Source organism: Hydractinia symbiolongicarpus, chromosome 9 (assembly GCF_029227915.1).
Source record: "Hydractinia symbiolongicarpus strain clone_291-10 chromosome 9, HSymV2.1, whole genome shotgun sequence".
NCBI lineage: Eukaryota > Metazoa > Cnidaria > Hydrozoa > Anthoathecata > Hydractiniidae > Hydractinia > Hydractinia symbiolongicarpus.
The window spans coordinates 7,422,636-7,447,827 of record NC_079883.1 but is presented as its reverse complement, the minus strand read 5'-3'; the positions used below and the strand labels follow the sequence as shown (position 1 = coordinate 7,447,827).

The 25,192-nt window shown below is 40.2% G+C and overlaps 17 non-coding genes across 17 annotated transcripts; 12 read left to right on the top strand and 5 right to left on the bottom strand.

Moving 5' to 3' along the window:
- The first annotated feature begins 1,490 nt into the window (after positions 1-1,490).
- On the top strand, positions 1,491-1,563 carry Trnar-acg (transfer RNA arginine (anticodon ACG)). Its single transcript has one exon. It is a non-coding gene; the product is annotated as a tRNA-Arg (tRNA).
- A 322-nt stretch (positions 1,564-1,885) lies between these two features.
- On the top strand, positions 1,886-2,077 carry LOC130660562 (U2 spliceosomal RNA). The gene has a single exon (XR_008987760.1). It is a non-coding gene; the product is annotated as a U2 spliceosomal RNA (small nuclear RNA).
- Positions 2,078-2,262: 185 nt separating this feature from the next.
- LOC130659508 (U1 spliceosomal RNA) lies at positions 2,263-2,427 on the top strand. The gene has a single exon (XR_008986713.1). It is a non-coding gene; the product is annotated as a U1 spliceosomal RNA (small nuclear RNA).
- Positions 2,428-2,777: 350 nt separating this feature from the next.
- Positions 2,778-2,896, bottom strand: LOC130658536 (5S ribosomal RNA). Its single transcript, XR_008985750.1, has one exon. It is a non-coding gene; the product is annotated as a 5S ribosomal RNA (ribosomal RNA).
- Positions 2,897-4,476: 1,580 nt separating this feature from the next.
- LOC130658524 (5S ribosomal RNA) lies at positions 4,477-4,595 on the bottom strand. Its single transcript, XR_008985737.1, has one exon. It is a non-coding gene; the product is annotated as a 5S ribosomal RNA (ribosomal RNA).
- Positions 4,596-9,065: 4,470 nt separating this feature from the next.
- On the top strand, positions 9,066-9,138 carry Trnar-acg (transfer RNA arginine (anticodon ACG)). Its single transcript has one exon. It is a non-coding gene; the product is annotated as a tRNA-Arg (tRNA).
- A 322-nt stretch (positions 9,139-9,460) lies between these two features.
- On the top strand, positions 9,461-9,652 carry LOC130660561 (U2 spliceosomal RNA). Its single transcript, XR_008987759.1, has one exon. It is a non-coding gene; the product is annotated as a U2 spliceosomal RNA (small nuclear RNA).
- Positions 9,653-9,837: 185 nt separating this feature from the next.
- On the top strand, positions 9,838-10,002 carry LOC130659507 (U1 spliceosomal RNA). Its single transcript, XR_008986712.1, has one exon. It is a non-coding gene; the product is annotated as a U1 spliceosomal RNA (small nuclear RNA).
- Positions 10,003-10,352: 350 nt separating this feature from the next.
- Positions 10,353-10,471, bottom strand: LOC130658512 (5S ribosomal RNA). Its single transcript, XR_008985725.1, has one exon. It is a non-coding gene; the product is annotated as a 5S ribosomal RNA (ribosomal RNA).
- A 4,470-nt stretch (positions 10,472-14,941) lies between these two features.
- On the top strand, positions 14,942-15,014 carry Trnar-acg (transfer RNA arginine (anticodon ACG)). Its single transcript has one exon. It is a non-coding gene; the product is annotated as a tRNA-Arg (tRNA).
- Positions 15,015-15,336: 322 nt separating this feature from the next.
- LOC130660560 (U2 spliceosomal RNA) lies at positions 15,337-15,528 on the top strand. Its single transcript, XR_008987758.1, has one exon. It is a non-coding gene; the product is annotated as a U2 spliceosomal RNA (small nuclear RNA).
- Positions 15,529-15,713: 185 nt separating this feature from the next.
- On the top strand, positions 15,714-15,878 carry LOC130659506 (U1 spliceosomal RNA). The gene has a single exon (XR_008986710.1). It is a non-coding gene; the product is annotated as a U1 spliceosomal RNA (small nuclear RNA).
- Positions 15,879-16,228: 350 nt separating this feature from the next.
- Positions 16,229-16,347, bottom strand: LOC130658500 (5S ribosomal RNA). Its single transcript, XR_008985713.1, has one exon. It is a non-coding gene; the product is annotated as a 5S ribosomal RNA (ribosomal RNA).
- A 4,470-nt stretch (positions 16,348-20,817) lies between these two features.
- Trnar-acg (transfer RNA arginine (anticodon ACG)) lies at positions 20,818-20,890 on the top strand. Its single transcript has one exon. It is a non-coding gene; the product is annotated as a tRNA-Arg (tRNA).
- Positions 20,891-21,212: 322 nt separating this feature from the next.
- LOC130660559 (U2 spliceosomal RNA) lies at positions 21,213-21,404 on the top strand. Its single transcript, XR_008987757.1, has one exon. It is a non-coding gene; the product is annotated as a U2 spliceosomal RNA (small nuclear RNA).
- A 185-nt stretch (positions 21,405-21,589) lies between these two features.
- Positions 21,590-21,754, top strand: LOC130659505 (U1 spliceosomal RNA). Its single transcript, XR_008986709.1, has one exon. It is a non-coding gene; the product is annotated as a U1 spliceosomal RNA (small nuclear RNA).
- A 350-nt stretch (positions 21,755-22,104) lies between these two features.
- On the bottom strand, positions 22,105-22,223 carry LOC130658488 (5S ribosomal RNA). Its single transcript, XR_008985701.1, has one exon. It is a non-coding gene; the product is annotated as a 5S ribosomal RNA (ribosomal RNA).
- Positions 22,224-25,192: the final 2,969 nt, after the last annotated feature.

Here is a 25,192-nt window from a genome sequence, read left to right as displayed (position 1 = left end):
ATCTTACCAAACAAAAAACGGCTATTTTTATAGCCACACATCCATAAAAAATATTACGGCTAGCTTTTTATATCAAACTTTGTTCTGCTTTCTGTTTAAATTTTATGCTACATAAAAATTTTATGCTACATAAAGTTTGACAATGTTAAAAATATGAAGGGCAAGAAAAGTAAAAGCAAGAAAATAAGAAATTTAAAAACGAAAATACTTAAACTTAGGGAATCTAATCTTAAAATTACTCTTTTTTAACTGTTTAAGTGACTTAAACAAGTTTAACTTTGTACCAAGATAATGTTTTTTTGTAAATGTGTGGCTATAAAAATAGCCGTTTGTTAATGTAATAGCCAGATACACACAAATTATTTTTTTGCGGTCTTCTTTGCTGCCTTTTTGGGAGTCTTTTTGACCTTCTTTGCTGCAGGTTTTTTAGCAACAGGCTTCTTTGTGGGTTTCTTAGCTGCTGGTTTCTTAGCCGAGGCTTTCTTTGTGGCAGGCTTCTTTGCTGCTTTCTTTGGCGTGCTCTTCTTTGCTGGCTTCTTTTTTGGTGTACTTTTCTTTGCAGTAGGCTTCTTTGCCGTTGGCTTTTTTGCTGCGGCCTTTTTCTTAGGTTTTTCTTTTTTTACCTGACCTAGCTTGAATGATCCAGAAGCACCAGTGCCTTTAGTTTGAATCAAATCGCCTGATGTTACTCCTCGTTTAAGAGCCATTTTCAGATGATGATCTGAGTTTTCAGCAACTTTGTAATTTGCATGAATATATTTTGTAATAGCTTGGCGAGATGAACCACCGCGTTCCTTTAGGGTAGCGATAGCAGCCTTGATCATGTCCACATATTTAGGGTGATCAGCTGTCTTCTTTGCAGCAGGTTTCTTCTTGGGTGCGATTTTCTTTGGAGAAGCTGCTTCACTCATTTTTAATGTTTTCTTACAACAATCCAACGATAAACGATGCTTGTTATCACAGTAGAAGTATACTAAACATTACCGTGTAAATGAGATATAATTTAAGACGGTGCGAAGTATGCGGACGTAAAAGTACCACTCCCGGGAATTGATTTGGCGCGAAAACAGAAATGTGTGTTTCTGTACATCGTATAATGTCCGTTTTGGGTGCCGCGACTATGCGAAAGCATGTTAATTTTTATTTGTAGCACGACGCAATAGTCTGAAAGAGAAGCTGCTGGAGTTTGAGGTCTTCAGCATTACATCTACTCTGTTAATTTGGGCTTCTTCCGCGCCCGTGTTAGGATTTTCATAAAGCGTTCTTTGGTTTGCGTTGCGTATGTCGGCCTACATCATCGACACGGCCTGTTTCCGGCTATTAGGAGCAATTCATATATTGGGCACTGCGTTTCGACTTTTTTATTAGACCACAGTAAAAAAATTCACTCACAGAAGTCCCTTTCTTTCATGGCTACAAACACGAAGAATTCTGTCGTAAGTAAAACGAATGCGCAAGCCAAAATAACGATGGGGCGAAGTCATAAGCATGGCCCTGTGGCCCAATGGATAAGGCATCTGACTACGAATCAGGGGATTCCAGGTTCGACTCCTGGCAGGGTCGCACTGTCGCATTTCGGCTGCATGGTCTACTGTGTAACGCGCGCGCACGTTCTGGCGTAATGCGTTGATAAACGGAATGTACGCAGTCATATTGGAAAGTAATATCACGCACTTAGTATCGTCGCCTTTGTTAGCATTCATGTAAGTTACCATCCACTCGCTACAGTCGCTCTCCATCCTACGGCTAAATCAACAGCCGTGATTTTTACTATGTCGCCGTCCATCCGTACGCGGTGACAGTTGTAAGCTTTACAGTAACGTGACATGCTCCACAAGCAGTTACGGTGTGTGGACGATGCCTATCATGGCAACGCTTGTTCTTTATCGCTTCTCGGCCTAATGGCTAAGATCAAGTGTAGTATCTGTTCTTATCAGTTTAATATCTGGTAGGCCATTCTCTGAATGGTCAGTATATTAATCTGATTTTTGGCCTTGGGTCATGGAGGTGGATTCATTCACGCCGTGACCACGGGTTGCCTTGGTGTTGCACTATTACCGATGGCGGCCCACATAAGCAATAAAAGAATAATAGCAGTCCTCTTTCCGACGGCACTCTGCATAGTCTACGGCGGGAACAAAACGCGTACACTGGGGGAGAATACAGCCTATGCCCCGCGACACGGCAGTTTATAACACACTCAAGCCACAAGCATTAACAAACTTTGAAGGGTACCCTCATGCTACGGTGCAGTTCCAACTCATACTTACCTGACGGGGAAGTAAAGACTGATCAATGAGGGTTTTCTTCCAGAGTGAGGCTCTTGCATTGCACTACGCTTGGGCTGACCTCTGCGATTACTGCAAACGTCAGTAACTCGACCGTACAATTTCTGGTAGTGGGGGCCTGCGTCCGCGCTCGCCCCCTCCTTAAGTCAAAATGAATGAGCTTAGAAAAGTTGCGCGGCCAAATGTCGGTGGTGACTTAAACGCTAAGGTAAAACCTCGCTTGGCTGTTACGAAACGTGATTGCGATATAAGTCCTCGGAAGGCGGCGGAATTTTATTTTATTTGCCATTCCGTCAGGGTTATTGGATGATCGGCAATAGATCGAGTTTGTATGCATTTGAAAGCTCTTTTTTCTCGTACTATCACCTGAAAATGTCGTAGGAAAATGTCATAGGAAACACTTTCAACAACCGCCACGTTCCTTAATTGTTATAACAAGAAATATATCACAGCACCATTGAAATGAAAAGGCAACAAATGAAAATGAAAAGCCTACGACACCGGGAGTTCCCAGGCGGTCCCCCATCCAAGTACTATCCCGGCCCGACGATGCTTAACTTCCGTGATCAGACGAGAACGGGTGTGTTCATCGTGGTATGGCCGTAGACATTAGTAGGGGCAAATACGTGCAATTTATTTTGACGTTGTGATCAAATTTTTTTATTTAATTTCTTTGAGTTACTTAGGACAAGGCGTATGCATGGATTATCTATTAGACTTTAAGGTTATAGTTTTGTGAAAAAAACAATGTTTTTTTAAAGATGTGTGGCTATAAAAATAGCCGTTGTTTTCTGAGTGTAGCGGTTTACTTCTTCTGTCCTTTGTCGTTCTTCTTTGGGAGTAAGACAGCTTGAATGTTTGGCAAAACACCACCAGCTGCAATGGTTACACCGCTCAAAAGTTTGTTTAATTCTTCATCATTACGAACAGCCAATTGTAAATGTCTTGGAATAATCCTAGCTTTTTTGTTGTCTCTTGCTGCGTTACCAGCCAACTCCAATATCTCAGCAGATAAATATTCCAAGACGGCTGCTAAGTAAACTGGTGCTCCAGATCCAATTCGGTTAGCATAGTGCCCTCTACGAAGGAATCTATGCACTCTACCGACTGGAAATTGAAGTCCAGCTCTTGAGGATCTTGTCTTGGCTTTAGCCTTAGCTTTTCCACCTTTTCCACGTCCAGACATAACTGCGATTTGATTTGTAAGTTAATACAAAAACGTACGAATATTTAACGTAAGTGTTAACGAAATAAACTTTACTCGTTTTTTCATCATAAAAATAGGATCGAAATCATGTTTTTTTAACCAATCATAATTAAGTATTAAACAAAAGATTTTTTTTTTAACCAATTAAATTGCGTATCGGCGTTTTCGGATCGAATTCGATCCGATTTTTTTACTTATAAACAAAAAGTTTTGACTTGCAGTTTAATGCTTATTTACAAGTTAAGTAGCAAAAATTTTTAACCATGTCTGACGCAGCAGCTAAAGGAGGAAAACAGGCACCTAAAGTAGCCAAGAAAGGTGAAAAAAGAGCCGGCAAAAAAGGAGGAAAGATTGGTGGAACTGGTGAAAAGAAACGCAAGAGAAAGAGAAAGGAAAGTTATGCTATTTACATCTACAATGTTTTGAAACAAGTTCACCCAGATGTCGGAGTTTCAAGCAAAGCTATGAGCATCATGAACTCATTTGTCAACGACATCTTTGAGCGCATTGCTTCCGAAGCTTCGCGTTTGGCTCTTCAAAACAAAAAGTCGACCATCTCTTCTCGTGAAATTCAAACCGCAGTACGTCTTCTCTTGCCTGGAGAACTTGCAAAACACGCAGTCAGTGAAGGAACAAAAGCCGTCACAAAATACACAAGCAGCAAGTAAACCAACGTCTACCAAACACAAACGGTCTTTTTTAAGACCACACATCTTTAAAAAAACATTTACTTGGCGTCACTACAAGTTAACCGAAGTTAATAAAACTTCTAAATAATGTGCTTAAGAACACTAGCCTACATTTAAAATACTTCCCCATGTGTGTGTGTGGATTAGCTTCACTTTTCATACGTATTATTAGCTGTACTTGCAGAAAAGACAAGTACATTGATCCATGTTATTGCTTACATTTAACTTAACCCAATAACAAGAAATATATCACAGCACCATTGAAATGAAAAGGCAACAAATGAAAATGAAAAGCCTACGACACCGGGAGTTCCCAGGCGGTCCCCCATCCAAGTACTATCCCGGCCCGACGATGCTTAACTTCCGTGATCAGACGAGAACGGGTGTGTTCATCGTGGTATGGCCGTAGACATTAGTAGGGGCAAATACGTGCAATTTATTTTGACGTTGTGATCAAATTTTTTTATTTAATTTCTTTGAGTTACTTAGGACAAGGCGTATGCATGGATTATCTATTAGACTTTAAGGTTATAGTTTTGTGAAAAAAACAATGTTTTTTTAAAGATGTGTGGCTATAAAAATAGCCGTTGTTTTCTGAGTGTAGCGGTTTACTTCTTCTGTCCTTTGTCGTTCTTCTTTGGGAGTAAGACAGCTTGAATGTTTGGCAAAACACCACCAGCTGCAATGGTTACACCGCTCAAAAGTTTGTTTAATTCTTCATCATTACGAACAGCCAATTGTAAATGTCTTGGAATAATCCTAGCTTTTTTGTTGTCTCTTGCTGCGTTACCAGCCAACTCCAATATCTCAGCAGATAAATATTCCAAGACGGCTGCTAAGTAAACTGGTGCTCCAGATCCAATTCGGTTAGCATAGTGCCCTCTACGAAGGAATCTATGCACTCTACCGACTGGAAATTGAAGTCCAGCTCTTGAGGATCTTGTCTTGGCTTTAGCCTTAGCTTTTCCACCTTTTCCACGTCCAGACATAACTGCGATTTGATTTGTAAGTTAATACAAAAACGTACGAATATTTAACGTAAGTGTTAACGAAATAAACTTTACTCGTTTTTTCATCATAAAAATAGGATCGAAATCATGTTTTTTTAACCAATCATAATTAAGTATTAAACAAAAGATTTTTTTTTTAACCAATTAAATTGCGTATCGGCGTTTTCGGATCGAATTCGATCCGATTTTTTTACTTATAAACAAAAAGTTTTGACTTGCAGTTTAATGCTTATTTACAAGTTAAGTAGCAAAAATTTTTAACCATGTCTGACGCAGCAGCTAAAGGAGGAAAACAGGCACCTAAAGTAGCCAAGAAAGGTGAAAAAAGAGCCGGCAAAAAAGGAGGAAAGATTGGTGGAACTGGTGAAAAGAAACGCAAGAGAAAGAGAAAGGAAAGTTATGCTATTTACATCTACAATGTTTTGAAACAAGTTCACCCAGATGTCGGAGTTTCAAGCAAAGCTATGAGCATCATGAACTCATTTGTCAACGACATCTTTGAGCGCATTGCTTCCGAAGCTTCGCGTTTGGCTCTTCAAAACAAAAAGTCGACCATCTCTTCTCGTGAAATTCAAACCGCAGTACGTCTTCTCTTGCCTGGAGAACTTGCAAAACACGCAGTCAGTGAAGGAACAAAAGCCGTCACAAAATACACAAGCAGCAAGTAAACCAACGTCTACCAAACACAAACGGTCTTTTTTAAGACCACACATCTTTAAAAAAACATTTACTTGGCGTCACTACAAGTTAACCGAAGTTAATAAAACTTCTAAATAATGTGCTTAAGAACACTAGCCTACATTTAAAATACTTCCCCATGTGTGTGTGTGGATTAGCTTCACTTTTCATACGTATTATTAGCTGTACTTGCAGAAAAGACAAGTACATTGATCCATGTTATTGCTTACATTTAACTTAACCCAGCTTTTCACGGAAACACTCCCAGGCAAATTAACCCTACAAAGTATTTCTAAATTTTTTTTGTGTCATATATGACATAGTATCGTATAGCAATAAATGTAACTGTGACAAGACTTTACACATTGTGTAATTTGGAAGCGTGCACAAAGTAATGTTTTAAAAGATTTGTGGCTATAAAAATAGCCGTTTTTGTTGAGCAATGACAACGCTTAACCTCCGAATCCGTAAAGAGTTCTTCCTTGACGTTTTAAGGCATAAACAACATCCATAGCGGTAACGGTCTTGCGTTTAGCGTGCTCTGTGTAGGTTACAGCATCACGAATAACATTCTCTAAGAAAACCTTCAGTACACCTCTGGTTTCCTCATAGATAAGGCCAGAGATACGTTTGACACCACCTCGTCGAGCAAGACGTCGAATAGCAGGTTTTGTGATTCCCTGAATGTTATCACGAAGAATTTTTCGGTGACGTTTAGCACCTCCTTTTCCCAATCCTTTACCTCCTTTTCCGCGTCCAGACATATTGATATAGTTGCGTACAGAACGAGTACAAAAACAACGTTTGAGTTAACAGAATTCAGACAGCTTTAAAAAGAGGCCATAAAATTACCTACTGCTCGTGGAAACACCCTAATTAACCAATAGAGTTGCGTCATTACAAAATGTTCCGAACATTTTGTACATTTTTTTAAGTAAAACTGTAGTTTTTTTAAAAATTCGTGGTCTTAATGTTTCAGTAAGGCAATAAATTTGGCATCGTTGGAATTCGCCAAACCTTCTGCTACTTACTAAAAAAAAAAAAAGTCAAAAGCTTTTGTGTATCAGAAGATACAGCCGTTTTCCCGTAGCCAAAAAACACAGATTTTATAAAAATGTTAAAGTAATGAGCGTAATGTCATTATGCAGCCAATCAGAAATTACTTTCTTAGCACCAATCAAATGGTTTGTTTTGAACCTTAGCTGTCAATCAATATGAGAAATAAAACTTTGGCGCGATAGTGCATTTTAGACCGTCTTGTGTATCCGTACTACATCGACTTCTTAAAATATGGCTCGTACAAAGCAAACTGCACGTAAATCTACTGGAGGAAAGGCTCCACGAAAACAACTCGCCACTAAAGCTGCGAGGAAAAGCGCACCAGCTACTGGAGGAGTGAAAAAACCACATCGTTACAGACCTGGTACAGTTGCTCTCAGAGAAATCAGAAGATACCAGAAGTCAACCGAGCTCTTGATCCGCAAGTTGCCTTTCCAGCGTCTTGTGCGAGAAATTGCTCAGGACTTCAAAACAGATCTGCGATTCCAGAGCACAGCCGTTATGGCTCTGCAAGAGGCTTCTGAAGCGTACCTTGTTGGCTTGTTCGAGGATACTAACTTGTGTGCCATTCACGCAAAACGAGTTACAATCATGCCTAAAGACATCCAGTTGGCAAGAAGAATTCGTGGGGAACGTGCCTAAGCATCTTACCAAACAAAAAACGGCTATTTTTATAGCCACACATCCATAAAAAATATTACGGCTAGCTTTTTATATCAAACTTTGTTCTGCTTTCTGTTTAAATTTTATGCTACATAAAAATTTTATGCTACATAAAGTTTGACAATGTTAAAAATATGAAGGGCAAGAAAAGTAAAAGCAAGAAAATAAGAAATTTAAAAACGAAAATACTTAAACTTAGGGAATCTAATCTTAAAATTACTCTTTTTTAACTGTTTAAGTGACTTAAACAAGTTTAACTTTGTACCAAGATAATGTTTTTTTGTAAATGTGTGGCTATAAAAATAGCCGTTTGTTAATGTAATAGCCAGATACACACAAATTATTTTTTTGCGGTCTTCTTTGCTGCCTTTTTGGGAGTCTTTTTGACCTTCTTTGCTGCAGGTTTTTTAGCAACAGGCTTCTTTGTGGGTTTCTTAGCTGCTGGTTTCTTAGCCGAGGCTTTCTTTGTGGCAGGCTTCTTTGCTGCTTTCTTTGGCGTGCTCTTCTTTGCTGGCTTCTTTTTTGGTGTACTTTTCTTTGCAGTAGGCTTCTTTGCCGTTGGCTTTTTTGCTGCGGCCTTTTTCTTAGGTTTTTCTTTTTTTACCTGACCTAGCTTGAATGATCCAGAAGCACCAGTGCCTTTAGTTTGAATCAAATCGCCTGATGTTACTCCTCGTTTAAGAGCCATTTTCAGATGATGATCTGAGTTTTCAGCAACTTTGTAATTTGCATGAATATATTTTGTAATAGCTTGGCGAGATGAACCACCGCGTTCCTTTAGGGTAGCGATAGCAGCCTTGATCATGTCCACATATTTAGGGTGATCAGCTGTCTTCTTTGCAGCAGGTTTCTTCTTGGGTGCGATTTTCTTTGGAGAAGCTGCTTCACTCATTTTTAATGTTTTCTTACAACAATCCAACGATAAACGATGCTTGTTATCACAGTAGAAGTATACTAAACATTACCGTGTAAATGAGATATAATTTAAGACGGTGCGAAGTATGCGGACGTAAAAGTACCACTCCCGGGAATTGATTTGGCGCGAAAACAGAAATGTGTGTTTCTGTACATCGTATAATGTCCGTTTTGGGTGCCGCGACTATGCGAAAGCATGTTAATTTTTATTTGTAGCACGACGCAATAGTCTGAAAGAGAAGCTGCTGGAGTTTGAGGTCTTCAGCATTACATCTACTCTGTTAATTTGGGCTTCTTCCGCGCCCGTGTTAGGATTTTCATAAAGCGTTCTTTGGTTTGCGTTGCGTATGTCGGCCTACATCATCGACACGGCCTGTTTCCGGCTATTAGGAGCAATTCATATATTGGGCACTGCGTTTCGACTTTTTTATTAGACCACAGTAAAAAAATTCACTCACAGAAGTCCCTTTCTTTCATGGCTACAAACACGAAGAATTCTGTCGTAAGTAAAACGAATGCGCAAGCCAAAATAACGATGGGGCGAAGTCATAAGCATGGCCCTGTGGCCCAATGGATAAGGCATCTGACTACGAATCAGGGGATTCCAGGTTCGACTCCTGGCAGGGTCGCACTGTCGCATTTCGGCTGCATGGTCTACTGTGTAACGCGCGCGCACGTTCTGGCGTAATGCGTTGATAAACGGAATGTACGCAGTCATATTGGAAAGTAATATCACGCACTTAGTATCGTCGCCTTTGTTAGCATTCATGTAAGTTACCATCCACTCGCTACAGTCGCTCTCCATCCTACGGCTAAATCAACAGCCGTGATTTTTACTATGTCGCCGTCCATCCGTACGCGGTGACAGTTGTAAGCTTTACAGTAACGTGACATGCTCCACAAGCAGTTACGGTGTGTGGACGATGCCTATCATGGCAACGCTTGTTCTTTATCGCTTCTCGGCCTAATGGCTAAGATCAAGTGTAGTATCTGTTCTTATCAGTTTAATATCTGGTAGGCCATTCTCTGAATGGTCAGTATATTAATCTGATTTTTGGCCTTGGGTCATGGAGGTGGATTCATTCACGCCGTGACCACGGGTTGCCTTGGTGTTGCACTATTACCGATGGCGGCCCACATAAGCAATAAAAGAATAATAGCAGTCCTCTTTCCGACGGCACTCTGCATAGTCTACGGCGGGAACAAAACGCGTACACTGGGGGAGAATACAGCCTATGCCCCGCGACACGGCAGTTTATAACACACTCAAGCCACAAGCATTAACAAACTTTGAAGGGTACCCTCATGCTACGGTGCAGTTCCAACTCATACTTACCTGACGGGGAAGTAAAGACTGATCAATGAGGGTTTTCTTCCAGAGTGAGGCTCTTGCATTGCACTACGCTTGGGCTGACCTCTGCGATTACTGCAAACGTCAGTAACTCGACCGTACAATTTCTGGTAGTGGGGGCCTGCGTCCGCGCTCGCCCCCTCCTTAAGTCAAAATGAATGAGCTTAGAAAAGTTGCGCGGCCAAATGTCGGTGGTGACGTAAACGCTAAGGTAAAACCTCGCTTGGCTGTTACGAAACGTGATTGCGATATAAGTCCTCGGAAGGCGGCGGAATTTTATTTTATTTGCCATTCCGTCAGGGTTATTGGATGATCGGCAATAGATCGAGTTTGTATGCATTTGAAAGCTCTTTTTTCTCGTACTATCACCTGAAAATGTCGTAGGAAAATGTCATAGGAAACACTTTCAACAACCGCCACGTTCCTTAATTGTTATAACAAGAAATATATCACAGCACCATTGAAATGAAAAGGCAACAAATGAAAATGAAAAGCCTACGACACCGGGAGTTCCCAGGCGGTCCCCCATCCAAGTACTATCCCGGCCCGACGATGCTTAACTTCCGTGATCAGACGAGAACGGGTGTGTTCATCGTGGTATGGCCGTAGACATTAGTAGGGGCAAATACGTGCAATTTATTTTGACGTTGTGATCAAATTTTTTTATTTAATTTCTTTGAGTTACTTAGGACAAGGCGTATGCATGGATTATCTATTAGACTTTAAGGTTATAGTTTTGTGAAAAAAACAATGTTTTTTTAAAGATGTGTGGCTATAAAAATAGCCGTTGTTTTCTGAGTGTAGCGGTTTACTTCTTCTGTCCTTTGTCGTTCTTCTTTGGGAGTAAGACAGCTTGAATGTTTGGCAAAACACCACCAGCTGCAATGGTTACACCGCTCAAAAGTTTGTTTAATTCTTCATCATTACGAACAGCCAATTGTAAATGTCTTGGAATAATCCTAGCTTTTTTGTTGTCTCTTGCTGCGTTACCAGCCAACTCCAATATCTCAGCAGATAAATATTCCAAGACGGCTGCTAAGTAAACTGGTGCTCCAGATCCAATTCGGTTAGCATAGTGCCCTCTACGAAGGAATCTATGCACTCTACCGACTGGAAATTGAAGTCCAGCTCTTGAGGATCTTGTCTTGGCTTTAGCCTTAGCTTTTCCACCTTTTCCACGTCCAGACATAACTGCGATTTGATTTGTAAGTTAATACAAAAACGTACGAATATTTAACGTAAGTGTTAACGAAATAAACTTTACTCGTTTTTTCATCATAAAAATAGGATCGAAATCATGTTTTTTTAACCAATCATAATTAAGTATTAAACAAAAGATTTTTTTTTTAACCAATTAAATTGCGTATCGGCGTTTTCGGATCGAATTCGATCCGATTTTTTTACTTATAAACAAAAAGTTTTGACTTGCAGTTTAATGCTTATTTACAAGTTAAGTAGCAAAAATTTTTAACCATGTCTGACGCAGCAGCTAAAGGAGGAAAACAGGCACCTAAAGTAGCCAAGAAAGGTGAAAAAAGAGCCGGCAAAAAAGGAGGAAAGATTGGTGGAACTGGTGAAAAGAAACGCAAGAGAAAGAGAAAGGAAAGTTATGCTATTTACATCTACAATGTTTTGAAACAAGTTCACCCAGATGTCGGAGTTTCAAGCAAAGCTATGAGCATCATGAACTCATTTGTCAACGACATCTTTGAGCGCATTGCTTCCGAAGCTTCGCGTTTGGCTCTTCAAAACAAAAAGTCGACCATCTCTTCTCGTGAAATTCAAACCGCAGTACGTCTTCTCTTGCCTGGAGAACTTGCAAAACACGCAGTCAGTGAAGGAACAAAAGCCGTCACAAAATACACAAGCAGCAAGTAAACCAACGTCTACCAAACACAAACGGTCTTTTTTAAGACCACACATCTTTAAAAAAACATTTACTTGGCGTCACTACAAGTTAACCGAAGTTAATAAAACTTCTAAATAATGTGCTTAAGAACACTAGCCTACATTTAAAATACTTCCCCATGTGTGTGTGTGGATTAGCTTCACTTTTCATACGTATTATTAGCTGTACTTGCAGAAAAGACAAGTACATTGATCCATGTTATTGCTTACATTTAACTTAACCCAGCTTTTCACGGAAACACTCCCAGGCAAATTAACCCTACAAAGTATTTCTAAATTTTTTTTGTGTCATATATGACATAGTATCGTATAGCAATAAATGTAACTGTGACAAGACTTTACACATTGTGTAATTTGGAAGCGTGCACAAAGTAATGTTTTAAAAGATTTGTGGCTATAAAAATAGCCGTTTTTGTTGAGCAATGACAACGCTTAACCTCCGAATCCGTAAAGAGTTCTTCCTTGACGTTTTAAGGCATAAACAACATCCATAGCGGTAACGGTCTTGCGTTTAGCGTGCTCTGTGTAGGTTACAGCATCACGAATAACATTCTCTAAGAAAACCTTCAGTACACCTCTGGTTTCCTCATAGATAAGGCCAGAGATACGTTTGACACCACCTCGTCGAGCAAGACGTCGAATAGCAGGTTTTGTGATTCCCTGAATGTTATCACGAAGAATTTTTCGGTGACGTTTAGCACCTCCTTTTCCCAATCCTTTACCTCCTTTTCCGCGTCCAGACATATTGATATAGTTGCGTACAGAACGAGTACAAAAACAACGTTTGAGTTAACAGAATTCAGACAGCTTTAAAAAGAGGCCATAAAATTACCTACTGCTCGTGGAAACACCCTAATTAACCAATAGAGTTGCGTCATTACAAAATGTTCCGAACATTTTGTACATTTTTTTAAGTAAAACTGTAGTTTTTTTAAAAATTCGTGGTCTTAATGTTTCAGTAAGGCAATAAATTTGGCATCGTTGGAATTCGCCAAACCTTCTGCTACTTACTAAAAAAAAAAAAAGTCAAAAGCTTTTGTGTATCAGAAGATACAGCCGTTTTCCCGTAGCCAAAAAACACAGATTTTATAAAAATGTTAAAGTAATGAGCGTAATGTCATTATGCAGCCAATCAGAAATTACTTTCTTAGCACCAATCAAATGGTTTGTTTTGAACCTTAGCTGTCAATCAATATGAGAAATAAAACTTTGGCGCGATAGTGCATTTTAGACCGTCTTGTGTATCCGTACTACATCGACTTCTTAAAATATGGCTCGTACAAAGCAAACTGCACGTAAATCTACTGGAGGAAAGGCTCCACGAAAACAACTCGCCACTAAAGCTGCGAGGAAAAGCGCACCAGCTACTGGAGGAGTGAAAAAACCACATCGTTACAGACCTGGTACAGTTGCTCTCAGAGAAATCAGAAGATACCAGAAGTCAACCGAGCTCTTGATCCGCAAGTTGCCTTTCCAGCGTCTTGTGCGAGAAATTGCTCAGGACTTCAAAACAGATCTGCGATTCCAGAGCACAGCCGTTATGGCTCTGCAAGAGGCTTCTGAAGCGTACCTTGTTGGCTTGTTCGAGGATACTAACTTGTGTGCCATTCACGCAAAACGAGTTACAATCATGCCTAAAGACATCCAGTTGGCAAGAAGAATTCGTGGGGAACGTGCCTAAGCATCTTACCAAACAAAAAACGGCTATTTTTATAGCCACACATCCATAAAAAATATTACGGCTAGCTTTTTATATCAAACTTTGTTCTGCTTTCTGTTTAAATTTTATGCTACATAAAAATTTTATGCTACATAAAGTTTGACAATGTTAAAAATATGAAGGGCAAGAAAAGTAAAAGCAAGAAAATAAGAAATTTAAAAACGAAAATACTTAAACTTAGGGAATCTAATCTTAAAATTACTCTTTTTTAACTGTTTAAGTGACTTAAACAAGTTTAACTTTGTACCAAGATAATGTTTTTTTGTAAATGTGTGGCTATAAAAATAGCCGTTTGTTAATGTAATAGCCAGATACACACAAATTATTTTTTTGCGGTCTTCTTTGCTGCCTTTTTGGGAGTCTTTTTGACCTTCTTTGCTGCAGGTTTTTTAGCAACAGGCTTCTTTGTGGGTTTCTTAGCTGCTGGTTTCTTAGCCGAGGCTTTCTTTGTGGCAGGCTTCTTTGCTGCTTTCTTTGGCGTGCTCTTCTTTGCTGGCTTCTTTTTTGGTGTACTTTTCTTTGCAGTAGGCTTCTTTGCCGTTGGCTTTTTTGCTGCGGCCTTTTTCTTAGGTTTTTCTTTTTTTACCTGACCTAGCTTGAATGATCCAGAAGCACCAGTGCCTTTAGTTTGAATCAAATCGCCTGATGTTACTCCTCGTTTAAGAGCCATTTTCAGATGATGATCTGAGTTTTCAGCAACTTTGTAATTTGCATGAATATATTTTGTAATAGCTTGGCGAGATGAACCACCGCGTTCCTTTAGGGTAGCGATAGCAGCCTTGATCATGTCCACATATTTAGGGTGATCAGCTGTCTTCTTTGCAGCAGGTTTCTTCTTGGGTGCGATTTTCTTTGGAGAAGCTGCTTCACTCATTTTTAATGTTTTCTTACAACAATCCAACGATAAACGATGCTTGTTATCACAGTAGAAGTATACTAAACATTACCGTGTAAATGAGATATAATTTAAGACGGTGCGAAGTATGCGGACGTAAAAGTACCACTCCCGGGAATTGATTTGGCGCGAAAACAGAAATGTGTGTTTCTGTACATCGTATAATGTCCGTTTTGGGTGCCGCGACTATGCGAAAGCATGTTAATTTTTATTTGTAGCACGACGCAATAGTCTGAAAGAGAAGCTGCTGGAGTTTGAGGTCTTCAGCATTACATCTACTCTGTTAATTTGGGCTTCTTCCGCGCCCGTGTTAGGATTTTCATAAAGCGTTCTTTGGTTTGCGTTGCGTATGTCGGCCTACATCATCGACACGGCCTGTTTCCGGCTATTAGGAGCAATTCATATATTGGGCACTGCGTTTCGACTTTTTTATTAGACCACAGTAAAAAAATTCACTCACAGAAGTCCCTTTCTTTCATGGCTACAAACACGAAGAATTCTGTCGTAAGTAAAACGAATGCGCAAGCCAAAATAACGATGGGGCGAAGTCATAAGCATGGCCCTGTGGCCCAATGGATAAGGCATCTGACTACGAATCAGGGGATTCCAGGTTCGACTCCTGGCAGGGTCGCACTGTCGCATTTCGGCTGCATGGTCTACTGTGTAACGCGCGCGCACGTTCTGGCGTAATGCGTTGATAAACGGAATGTACGCAGTCATATTGGAAAGTAATATCACGCACTTAGTATCGTCGCCTTTGTTAGCATTCATGTAAGTTACCATCCACTCGCTACAGTCGCTCTCCATCCTACGGCTAAATCAACAGCCGTGATTTTTACTATGTCGCCGTCCATCCGTACGCGGTGACAGTTGTAAGCTTTACAGTAACGTGACATGCTCCACAAGCAGTTACGGTGTGTGGACGATGCCTATCATGGCAACGCTTGTTCTTTATCGCTTCTCGGCCTAATGGCTAAGATCAAGTGTAGTATCTGTTCTTATCAGTTTAATATCTGGTAGGCCATTCTCTGAATGGTCAGTATATTAATCTGATTTTTGGCCTTGGGTCATGGAGGTGGATTCATTCACGCCGTGACCACGGGTTGCCTTGGTGTTGCACTATTACCGATGGCGGCCCACATAAGCAATAAAAGAATAATAGCAGTCCTCTTTCCGACGGCACTCTGCATAGTCTACGGCGGGAACAAAACGCGTACACTGGGGGAGAATACAGCCTATGCCCCGCGACACGGCAGTTTATAACACACTCAAGCCACAAGCATTAACAAACTTTGAAGGGTACCCTCATGCTACGGTGCAGTTCCAACTCATACTTACCTGACGGGGAAGTAAAGACTGATCAATGAGGGTTTTCTTCCAGAGTGAGGCTCTTGCATTGCACTACGCTTGGGCTGACCTCTGCGATTACTGCAAACGTCAGTAACTCGACCGTACAATTTCTGGTAGTGGGGGCCTGCGTCCGCGCTCGCCCCCTCCTTAAGTCAAAATGAATGAGCTTAGAAAAGTTGCGCGGCCAAATGTCGGTGGTGACTTAAACGCTAAGGTAAAACCTCGCTTGGCTGTTACGAAACGTGATTGCGATATAAGTCCTCGGAAGGCGGCGGAATTTTATTTTATTTGCCATTCCGTCAGGGTTATTGGATGATCGGCAATAGATCGAGTTTGTATGCATTTGAAAGCTCTTTTTTCTCGTACTATCACCTGAAAATGTCGTAGGAAAATGTCATAGGAAACACTTTCAACAACCGCCACGTTCCTTAATTGTTATAACAAGAAATATATCACAGCACCATTGAAATGAAAAGGCAACAAATGAAAATGAAAAGCCTACGACACCGGGAGTTCCCAGGCGGTCCCCCATCCAAGTACTATCCCGGCCCGACGATGCTTAACTTCCGTGATCAGACGAGAACGGGTGTGTTCATCGTGGTATGGCCGTAGACATTAGTAGGGGCAAATACGTGCAATTTATTTTGACGTTGTGATCAAATTTTTTTATTTAATTTCTTTGAGTTACTTAGGACAAGGCGTATGCATGGATTATCTATTAGACTTTAAGGTTATAGTTTTGTGAAAAAAACAATGTTTTTTTAAAGATGTGTGGCTATAAAAATAGCCGTTGTTTTCTGAGTGTAGCGGTTTACTTCTTCTGTCCTTTGTCGTTCTTCTTTGGGAGTAAGACAGCTTGAATGTTTGGCAAAACACCACCAGCTGCAATGGTTACACCGCTCAAAAGTTTGTTTAATTCTTCATCATTACGAACAGCCAATTGTAAATGTCTTGCAATAATCCTAGCTTTTTTGTTGTCTCTTGCTGCGTTACCAGCCAACTCCAATATCTCAGCAGATAAATATTCCAAGACGGCTGCTAAGTAAACTGGTGCTCCAGATCCAATTCGGTTAGCATAGTGCCCTCTACGAAGGAATCTATGCACTCTACCGACTGGAAATTGAAGTCCAGCTCTTGAGGATCTTGTCTTGGCTTTAGCCTTAGCTTTTCCACCTTTTCCACGTCCAGACATAACTGCGATTTGATTTGTAAGTTAATACAAAAACGTACGAATATTTAACGTAAGTGTTAACGAAATAAACTTTACTCGTTTTTTCATCATAAAAATAGGATCGAAATCATGTTTTTTTAACCAATCATAATTAAGTATTAAACAAAAGATTTTTTTTTTAACCAATTAAATTGCGTATCGGCGTTTTCGGATCGAATTCGATCCGATTTTTTTACTTATAAACAAAAAGTTTTGACTTGCAGTTTAATGCTTATTTACAAGTTAAGTAGCAAAAATTTTTAACCATGTCTGACGCAGCAGCTAAAGGAGGAAAACAGGCACCTAAAGTAGCCAAGAAAGGTGAAAAAAGAGCCGGCAAAAAAGGAGGAAAGATTGGTGGAACTGGTGAAAAGAAACGCAAGAGAAAGAGAAAGGAAAGTTATGCTATTTACATCTACAATGTTTTGAAACAAGTTCACCCAGATGTCGGAGTTTCAAGCAAAGCTATGAGCATCATGAACTCATTTGTCAACGACATCTTTGAGCGCATTGCTTCCGAAGCTTCGCGTTTGGCTCTTCAAAACAAAAAGTCGACCATCTCTTCTCGTGAAATTCAAACCGCAGTACGTCTTCTCTTGCCTGGAGAACTTGCAAAACACGCAGTCAGTGAAGGAACAAAAGCCGTCACAAAATACACAAGCAGCAAGTAAACCAACGTCTACCAAACACAAACGGTCTTTTTTAAGACCACACATCTTTAAAAAAACATTTACTTGGCGTCACTACAAGTTAACCGAAGTTAATAAAACTTCTAAATAATGTGCTTAAGAACACTAGCCTACATTTAAAATACTTCCCCATGTGTGTGTGTGGATTAGCTTCACTTTTCATACGTATTATTAGCTGTACTTGCAGAAAAGACAAGTACATTGATCCATGTTATTGCTTACATTTAACTTAACCCAGCTTTTCACGGAAACACTCCCAGGCAAATTAACCCTACAAAGTATTTCTAAATTTTTTTTGTGTCATATATGACATAGTATCGTATAGCAATAAATGTAACTGTGACAAGACTTTACACATTGTGTAATTTGGAAGCGTGCACAAAGTAATGTTTTAAAAGATTTGTGGCTATAAAAATAGCCGTTTTTGTTGAGCAATGACAACGCTTAACCTCCGAATCCGTAAAGAGTTCTTCCTTGACGTTTTAAGGCATAAACAACATCCATAGCGGTAACGGTCTTGCGTTTAGCGTGCTCTGTGTAGGTTACAGCATCACGAATAACATTCTCTAAGAAAACCTTCAGTACACCTCTGGTTTCCTCATAGATAAGGCCAGAGATACGTTTGACACCACCTCGTCGAGCAAGACGTCGAATAGCAGGTTTTGTGATTCCCTGAATGTTATCACGAAGAATTTTTCGGTGACGTTTAGCACCTCCTTTTCCCAATCCTTTACCTCCTTTTCCGCGTCCAGACATATTGATATAGTTGCGTACAGAACGAGTACAAAAACAACGTTTGAGTTAACAGAATTCAGACAGCTTTAAAAAGAGGCCATAAAATTACCTACTGCTCGTGGAAACACCCTAATTAACCAATAGAGTTGCGTCATTACAAAATGTTCCGAACATTTTGTACATTTTTTTAAGTAAAACTGTAGTTTTTTTAAAAATTCGTGGTCTTAATGTTTCAGTAAGGCAATAAATTTGGCATCGTTGGAATTCGCCAAACCTTCTGCTACTTACTAAAAAAAAAAAAAGTCAAAAGCTTTTGTGTATCAGAAGATACAGCCGTTTTCCCGTAGCCAAAAAACACAGATTTTATAAAAATGTTAAAGTAATGAGCGTAATGTCATTATGCAGCCAATCAGAAATTACTTTCTTAGCACCAATCAAATGGTTTGTTTTGAACCTTAGCTGTCAATCAATATGAGAAATAAAACTTTGGCGCGATAGTGCATTTTAGACCGTCTTGTGTATCCGTACTACATCGACTTCTTAAAATATGGCTCGTACAAAGCAAACTGCACGTAAATCTACTGGAGGAAAGGCTCCACGAAAACAACTCGCCACTAAAGCTGCGAGGAAAAGCGCACCAGCTACTGGAGGAGTGAAAAAACCACATCGTTACAGACCTGGTACAGTTGCTCTCAGAGAAATCAGAAGATACCAGAAGTCAACCGAGCTCTTGATCCGCAAGTTGCCTTTCCAGCGTCTTGTGCGAGAAATTGCTCAGGACTTCAAAACAGATCTGCGATTCCAGAGCACAGCCGTTATGGCTCTGCAAGAGGCTTCTGAAGCGTACCTTGTTGGCTTGTTCGAGGATACTAACTTGTGTGCCATTCACGCAAAACGAGTTACAATCATGCCTAAAGACATCCAGTTGGCAAGAAGAATTCGTGGGGAACGTGCCTAAGCATCTTACCAAACAAAAAACGGCTATTTTTATAGCCACACATCCATAAAAAATATTACGGCTAGCTTTTTATATCAAACTTTGTTCTGCTTTCTGTTTAAATTTTATGCTACATAAAAATTTTATGCTACATAAAGTTTGACAATGTTAAAAATATGAAGGGCAAGAAAAGTAAAAGCAAGAAAATAAGAAATTTAAAAACGAAAATACTTAAACTTAGGGAATCTAATCTTAAAATTACTCTTTTTTAACTGTTTAAGTGACTTAAACAAGTTTAACTTTGTACCAAGATAATGTTTTTTTGTAAATGTGTGGCTATAAAAATAGCCGTTTGTTAATGTAATAGCCAGATACACACAAATTATTTTTTTGCGGTCTTCTTTGCTGCCTTTTTGGGAGTCTTTTTGACCTTCTTTGCTGCAGGTTTTTTAGCAACAGGCTTCTTTGTGGGTTTCTTAGCTGCTGGTTTCTTAGCCGAGGCTTTCTTTGTGGCAGGCTTCTTTGCTGCTTTCTTTGGCGTGCTCTTCTTTGCTGGCTTCTTTTTTGGTGTACTTTTCTTTGCAGTAGGCTTCTTTGCCGTTGGCTTTTTTGCTGCGGCCTTTTTCTTAGGTTTTTCTTTTTTTACCTGACCTAGCTTGAATGATCCAGAAGCACCAGTGCCTTTAGTTTGAATCAAATCGCCTGATGTTACTCCTCGTTTAAGAGCCATTTTCAGATGATGATCTGAGTTTTCAGCAACTTTGTAATTTGCATGAATATATTTTGTAATAGCTTGGCGAGATGAACCACCGCGTTCCTTTAGGGTAGCGATAGCAGCCTTGATCATGTCCACATATTTAGGGTGATCAGCTGTCTTCTTTGCAGCAGGTTTCTTCTTGGGTGCGATTTTCTTTGGAGAAGCTGCTTCACTCATTTTTAATGTTTTCTTACAACAATCCAACGATAAACGATGCTTGTTATCACAGTAGAAGTATACTAAACATTACCGTGTAAATGAGATATAATTTAAGACGGTGCGAAGTATGCGGACGTAAAAGTACCACTCCCGGGAATTGATTTGGCGCGAAAACAGAAATGTGTGTTTCTGTACATCGTATAATGTCCGTTTTGGGTGCCGCGACTATGCGAAAGCATGTTAATTTTTATTTGTAGCACGACGCAATAGTCTGAAAGAGAAGCTGCTGGAGTTTGAGGTCTTCAGCATTACATCTACTCTGTTAATTTGGGCTTCTTCCGCGCCCGTGTTAGGATTTTCATAAAGCGTTCTTTGGTTTGCGTTGCGTATGTCGGCCTACATCATCGACACGGCCTGTTTCCGGCTATTAGGAGCAATTCATATATTGGGCACTGCGTTTCGACTTTTTTATTAGACCACAGTAAAAAAATTCACTCACAGAAGTCCCTTTCTTTCATGGCTACAAACACGAAGAATTCTGTCGTAAGTAAAACGAATGCGCAAGCCAAAATAACGATGGGGCGAAGTCATAAGCATGGCCCTGTGGCCCAATGGATAAGGCATCTGACTACGAATCAGGGGATTCCAGGTTCGACTCCTGGCAGGGTCGCACTGTCGCATTTCGGCTGCATGGTCTACTGTGTAACGCGCGCGCACGTTCTGGCGTAATGCGTTGATAAACGGAATGTACGCAGTCATATTGGAAAGTAATATCACGCACTTAGTATCGTCGCCTTTGTTAGCATTCATGTAAGTTACCATCCACTCGCTACAGTCGCTCTCCATCCTACGGCTAAATCAACAGCCGTGATTTTTACTATGTCGCCGTCCATCCGTACGCGGTGACAGTTGTAAGCTTTACAGTAACGTGACATGCTCCACAAGCAGTTACGGTGTGTGGACGATGCCTATCATGGCAACGCTTGTTCTTTATCGCTTCTCGGCCTAATGGCTAAGATCAAGTGTAGTATCTGTTCTTATCAGTTTAATATCTGGTAGGCCATTCTCTGAATGGTCAGTATATTAATCTGATTTTTGGCCTTGGGTCATGGAGGTGGATTCATTCACGCCGTGACCACGGGTTGCCTTGGTGTTGCACTATTACCGATGGCGGCCCACATAAGCAATAAAAGAATAATAGCAGTCCTCTTTCCGACGGCACTCTGCATAGTCTACGGCGGGAACAAAACGCGTACACTGGGGGAGAATACAGCCTATGCCCCGCGACACGGCAGTTTATAACACACTCAAGCCACAAGCATTAACAAACTTTGAAGGGTACCCTCATGCTACGGTGCAGTTCCAACTCATACTTACCTGACGGGGAAGTAAAGACTGATCAATGAGGGTTTTCTTCCAGAGTGAGGCTCTTGCATTGCACTACGCTTGGGCTGACCTCTGCGATTACTGCAAACGTCAGTAACTCGACCGTACAATTTCTGGTAGTGGGGGCCTGCGTCCGCGCTCGCCCCCTCCTTAAGTCAAAATGAATGAGCTTAGAAAAGTTGCGCGGCCAAATGTCGGTGGTGACTTAAACGCTAAGGTAAAACCTCGCTTGGCTGTTACGAAACGTGATTGCGATATAAGTCCTCGGAAGGCGGCGGAATTTTATTTTATTTGCCATTCCGTCAGGGTTATTGGATGATCGGCAATAGATCGAGTTTGTATGCATTTGAAAGCTCTTTTTTCTCGTACTATCACCTGAAAATGTCGTAGGAAAATGTCATAGGAAACACTTTCAACAACCGCCACGTTCCTTAATTGTTATAACAAGAAATATATCACAGCACCATTGAAATGAAAAGGCAACAAATGAAAATGAAAAGCCTACGACACCGGGAGTTCCCAGGCGGTCCCCCATCCAAGTACTATCCCGGCCCGACGATGCTTAACTTCCGTGATCAGACGAGAACGGGTGTGTTCATCGTGGTATGGCCGTAGACATTAGTAGGGGCAAATACGTGCAATTTATTTTGACGTTGTGATCAAATTTTTTTATTTAATTTCTTTGAGTTACTTAGGACAAGGCGTATGCATGGATTATCTATTAGACTTTAAGGTTATAGTTTTGTGAAAAAAACAATGTTTTTTTAAAGATGTGTGGCTATAAAAATAGCCGTTGTTTTCTGAGTGTAGCGGTTTACTTCTTCTGTCCTTTGTCGTTCTTCTTTGGGAGTAAGACAGCTTGAATGTTTGGCAAAACACCACCAGCTGCAATGGTTACACCGCTCAAAAGTTTGTTTAATTCTTCATCATTACGAACAGCCAATTGTAAATGTCTTGGAATAATCCTAGCTTTTTTGTTGTCTCTTGCTGCGTTACCAGCCAACTCCAATATCTCAGCAGATAAATATTCCAAGACGGCTGCTAAGTAAACTGGTGCTCCAGATCCAATTCGGTTAGCATAGTGCCCTCTACGAAGGAATCTATGCACTCTACCGACTGGAAATTGAAGTCCAGCTCTTGAGGATCTTGTCTTGGCTTTAGCCTTAGCTTTTCCACCTTTTCCACGTCCAGACATAACTGCGATTTGATTTGTAAGTTAATACAAAAACGTACGAATATTTAACGTAAGTGTTAACGAAATAAACTTTACTCGTTTTTTCATCATAAAAATAGGATCGAAATCATGTTTTTTTAACCAATCATAATTAAGTATTAAACAAAAGATTTTTTTTTTAACCAATTAAATTGCGTATCGGCGTTTTCGGATCGAATTCGATCCGATTTTTTTACTTATAAACAAAAAGTTTTGACTTGCAGTTTAATGCTTATTTACAAGTTAAGTAGCAAAAATTTTTAACCATGTCTGACGCAGCAGCTAAAGGAGGAAAACAGGCACCTAAAGTAGCCAAGAAAGGTGAAAAAAGAGCCGGCAAAAAAGGAGGAAAGATTGGTGGAACTGGTGAAAAGAAACGCAAGAGAAAGAGAAAGGAAAGTTATGCTATTTACATCTACAATGTTTTGAAACAAGTTCACCCAGATGTCGGAGTTTCAAGCAAAGCTATGAGCATCATGAACTCATTTGTCAACGACATCTTTGAGCGCATTGCTTCCGAAGCTTCGCGTTTGGCTCTTCAAAACAAAAAGTCGACCATCTCTTCTCGTGAAATTCAAACCGCAGTACGTCTTCTCTTGCCTGGAGAACTTGCAAAACACGCAGTCAGTGAAGGAACAAAAGCCGTCACAAAATACACAAGCAGCAAGTAAACCAACGTCTACCAAACACAAACGGTCTTTTTTAAGACCACACATCTTTAAAAAAACATTTACTTGGCGTCACTACAAGTTAACCGAAGTTAATAAAACTTCTAAATAATGTGCTTAAGAACACTAGCCTACATTTAAAATACTTCCCCATGTGTGTGTGTGGATTAGCTTCACTTTTCATACGTATTATTAGCTGTACTTGCAGAAAAGACAAGTACATTGATCCATGTTATTGCTTACATTTAACTTAACCCAGCTTTTCACGGAAACACTCCCAGGCAAATTAACCCTACAAAGTATTTCTAAATTTTTTTTGTGTCATATATGACATAGTATCGTATAGCAATAAATGTAACTGTGACAAGACTTTACACATTGTGTAATTTGGAAGCGTGCACAAAGTAATGTTTTAAAAGATTTGTGGCTATAAAAATAGCCGTTTTTGTTGAGCAATGACAACGCTTAACCTCCGAATCCGTAAAGAGTTCTTCCTTGACGTTTTAAGGCATAAACAACATCCATAGCGGTAACGGTCTTGCGTTTAGCGTGCTCTGTGTAGGTTACAGCATCACGAATAACATTCTCTAAGAAAACCTTCAGTACACCTCTGGTTTCCTCATAGATAAGGCCAGAGATACGTTTGACACCACCTCGTCGAGCAAGACGTCGAATAGCAGGTTTTGTGATTCCCTGAATGTTATCACGAAGAATTTTTCGGTGACGTTTAGCACCTCCTTTTCCCAATCCTTTACCTCCTTTTCCGCGTCCAGACATATTGATATAGTTGCGTACAGAACGAGTACAAAAACAACGTTTGAGTTAACAGAATTCAGACAGCTTTAAAAAGAGGCCATAAAATTACCTACTGCTCGTGGAAACACCCTAATTAACCAATAGAGTTGCGTCATTACAAAATGTTCCGAACATTTTGTACATTTTTTTAAGTAAAACTGTAGTTTTTTTAAAAATTCGTGGTCTTAATGTTTCAGTAAGGCAATAAATTTGGCATCGTTGGAATTCGCCAAACCTTCTGCTACTTACTAAAAAAAAAAAAAGTCAAAAGCTTTTGTGTATCAGAAGATACAGCCGTTTTCCCGTAGCCAAAAAACACAGATTTTATAAAAATGTTAAAGTAATGAGCGTAATGTCATTATGCAGCCAATCAGAAATTACTTTCTTAGCACCAATCAAATGGTTTGTTTTGAACCTTAGCTGTCAATCAATATGAGAAATAAAACTTTGGCGCGATAGTGCATTTTAGACCGTCTTGTGTATCCGTACTACATCGACTTCTTAAAATATGGCTCGTACAAAGCAAACTGCACGTAAATCTACTGGAGGAAAGGCTCCACGAAAACAACTCGCCACTAAAGCTGCGAGGAAAAGCGCACCAGCTACTGGAGGAGTGAAAAAACCACATCGTTACAGACCTGGTACAGTTGCTCTCAGAGAAATCAGAAGATACCAGAAGTCAACCGAGCTCTTGATCCGCAAGTTGCCTTTCCAGCGTCTTGTGCGAGAAATTGCTCAGGACTTCAAAACAGATCTGCGATTCCAGAGCACAGCCGTTATGGCTCTGCAAGAGGCTTCTGAAGCGTACCTTGTTGGCTTGTTCGAGGATACTAACTTGTGTGCCATTCACGCAAAACGAGTTACAATCATGCCTAAAGACATCCAGTTGGCAAGAAGAATTCGTGGGGAA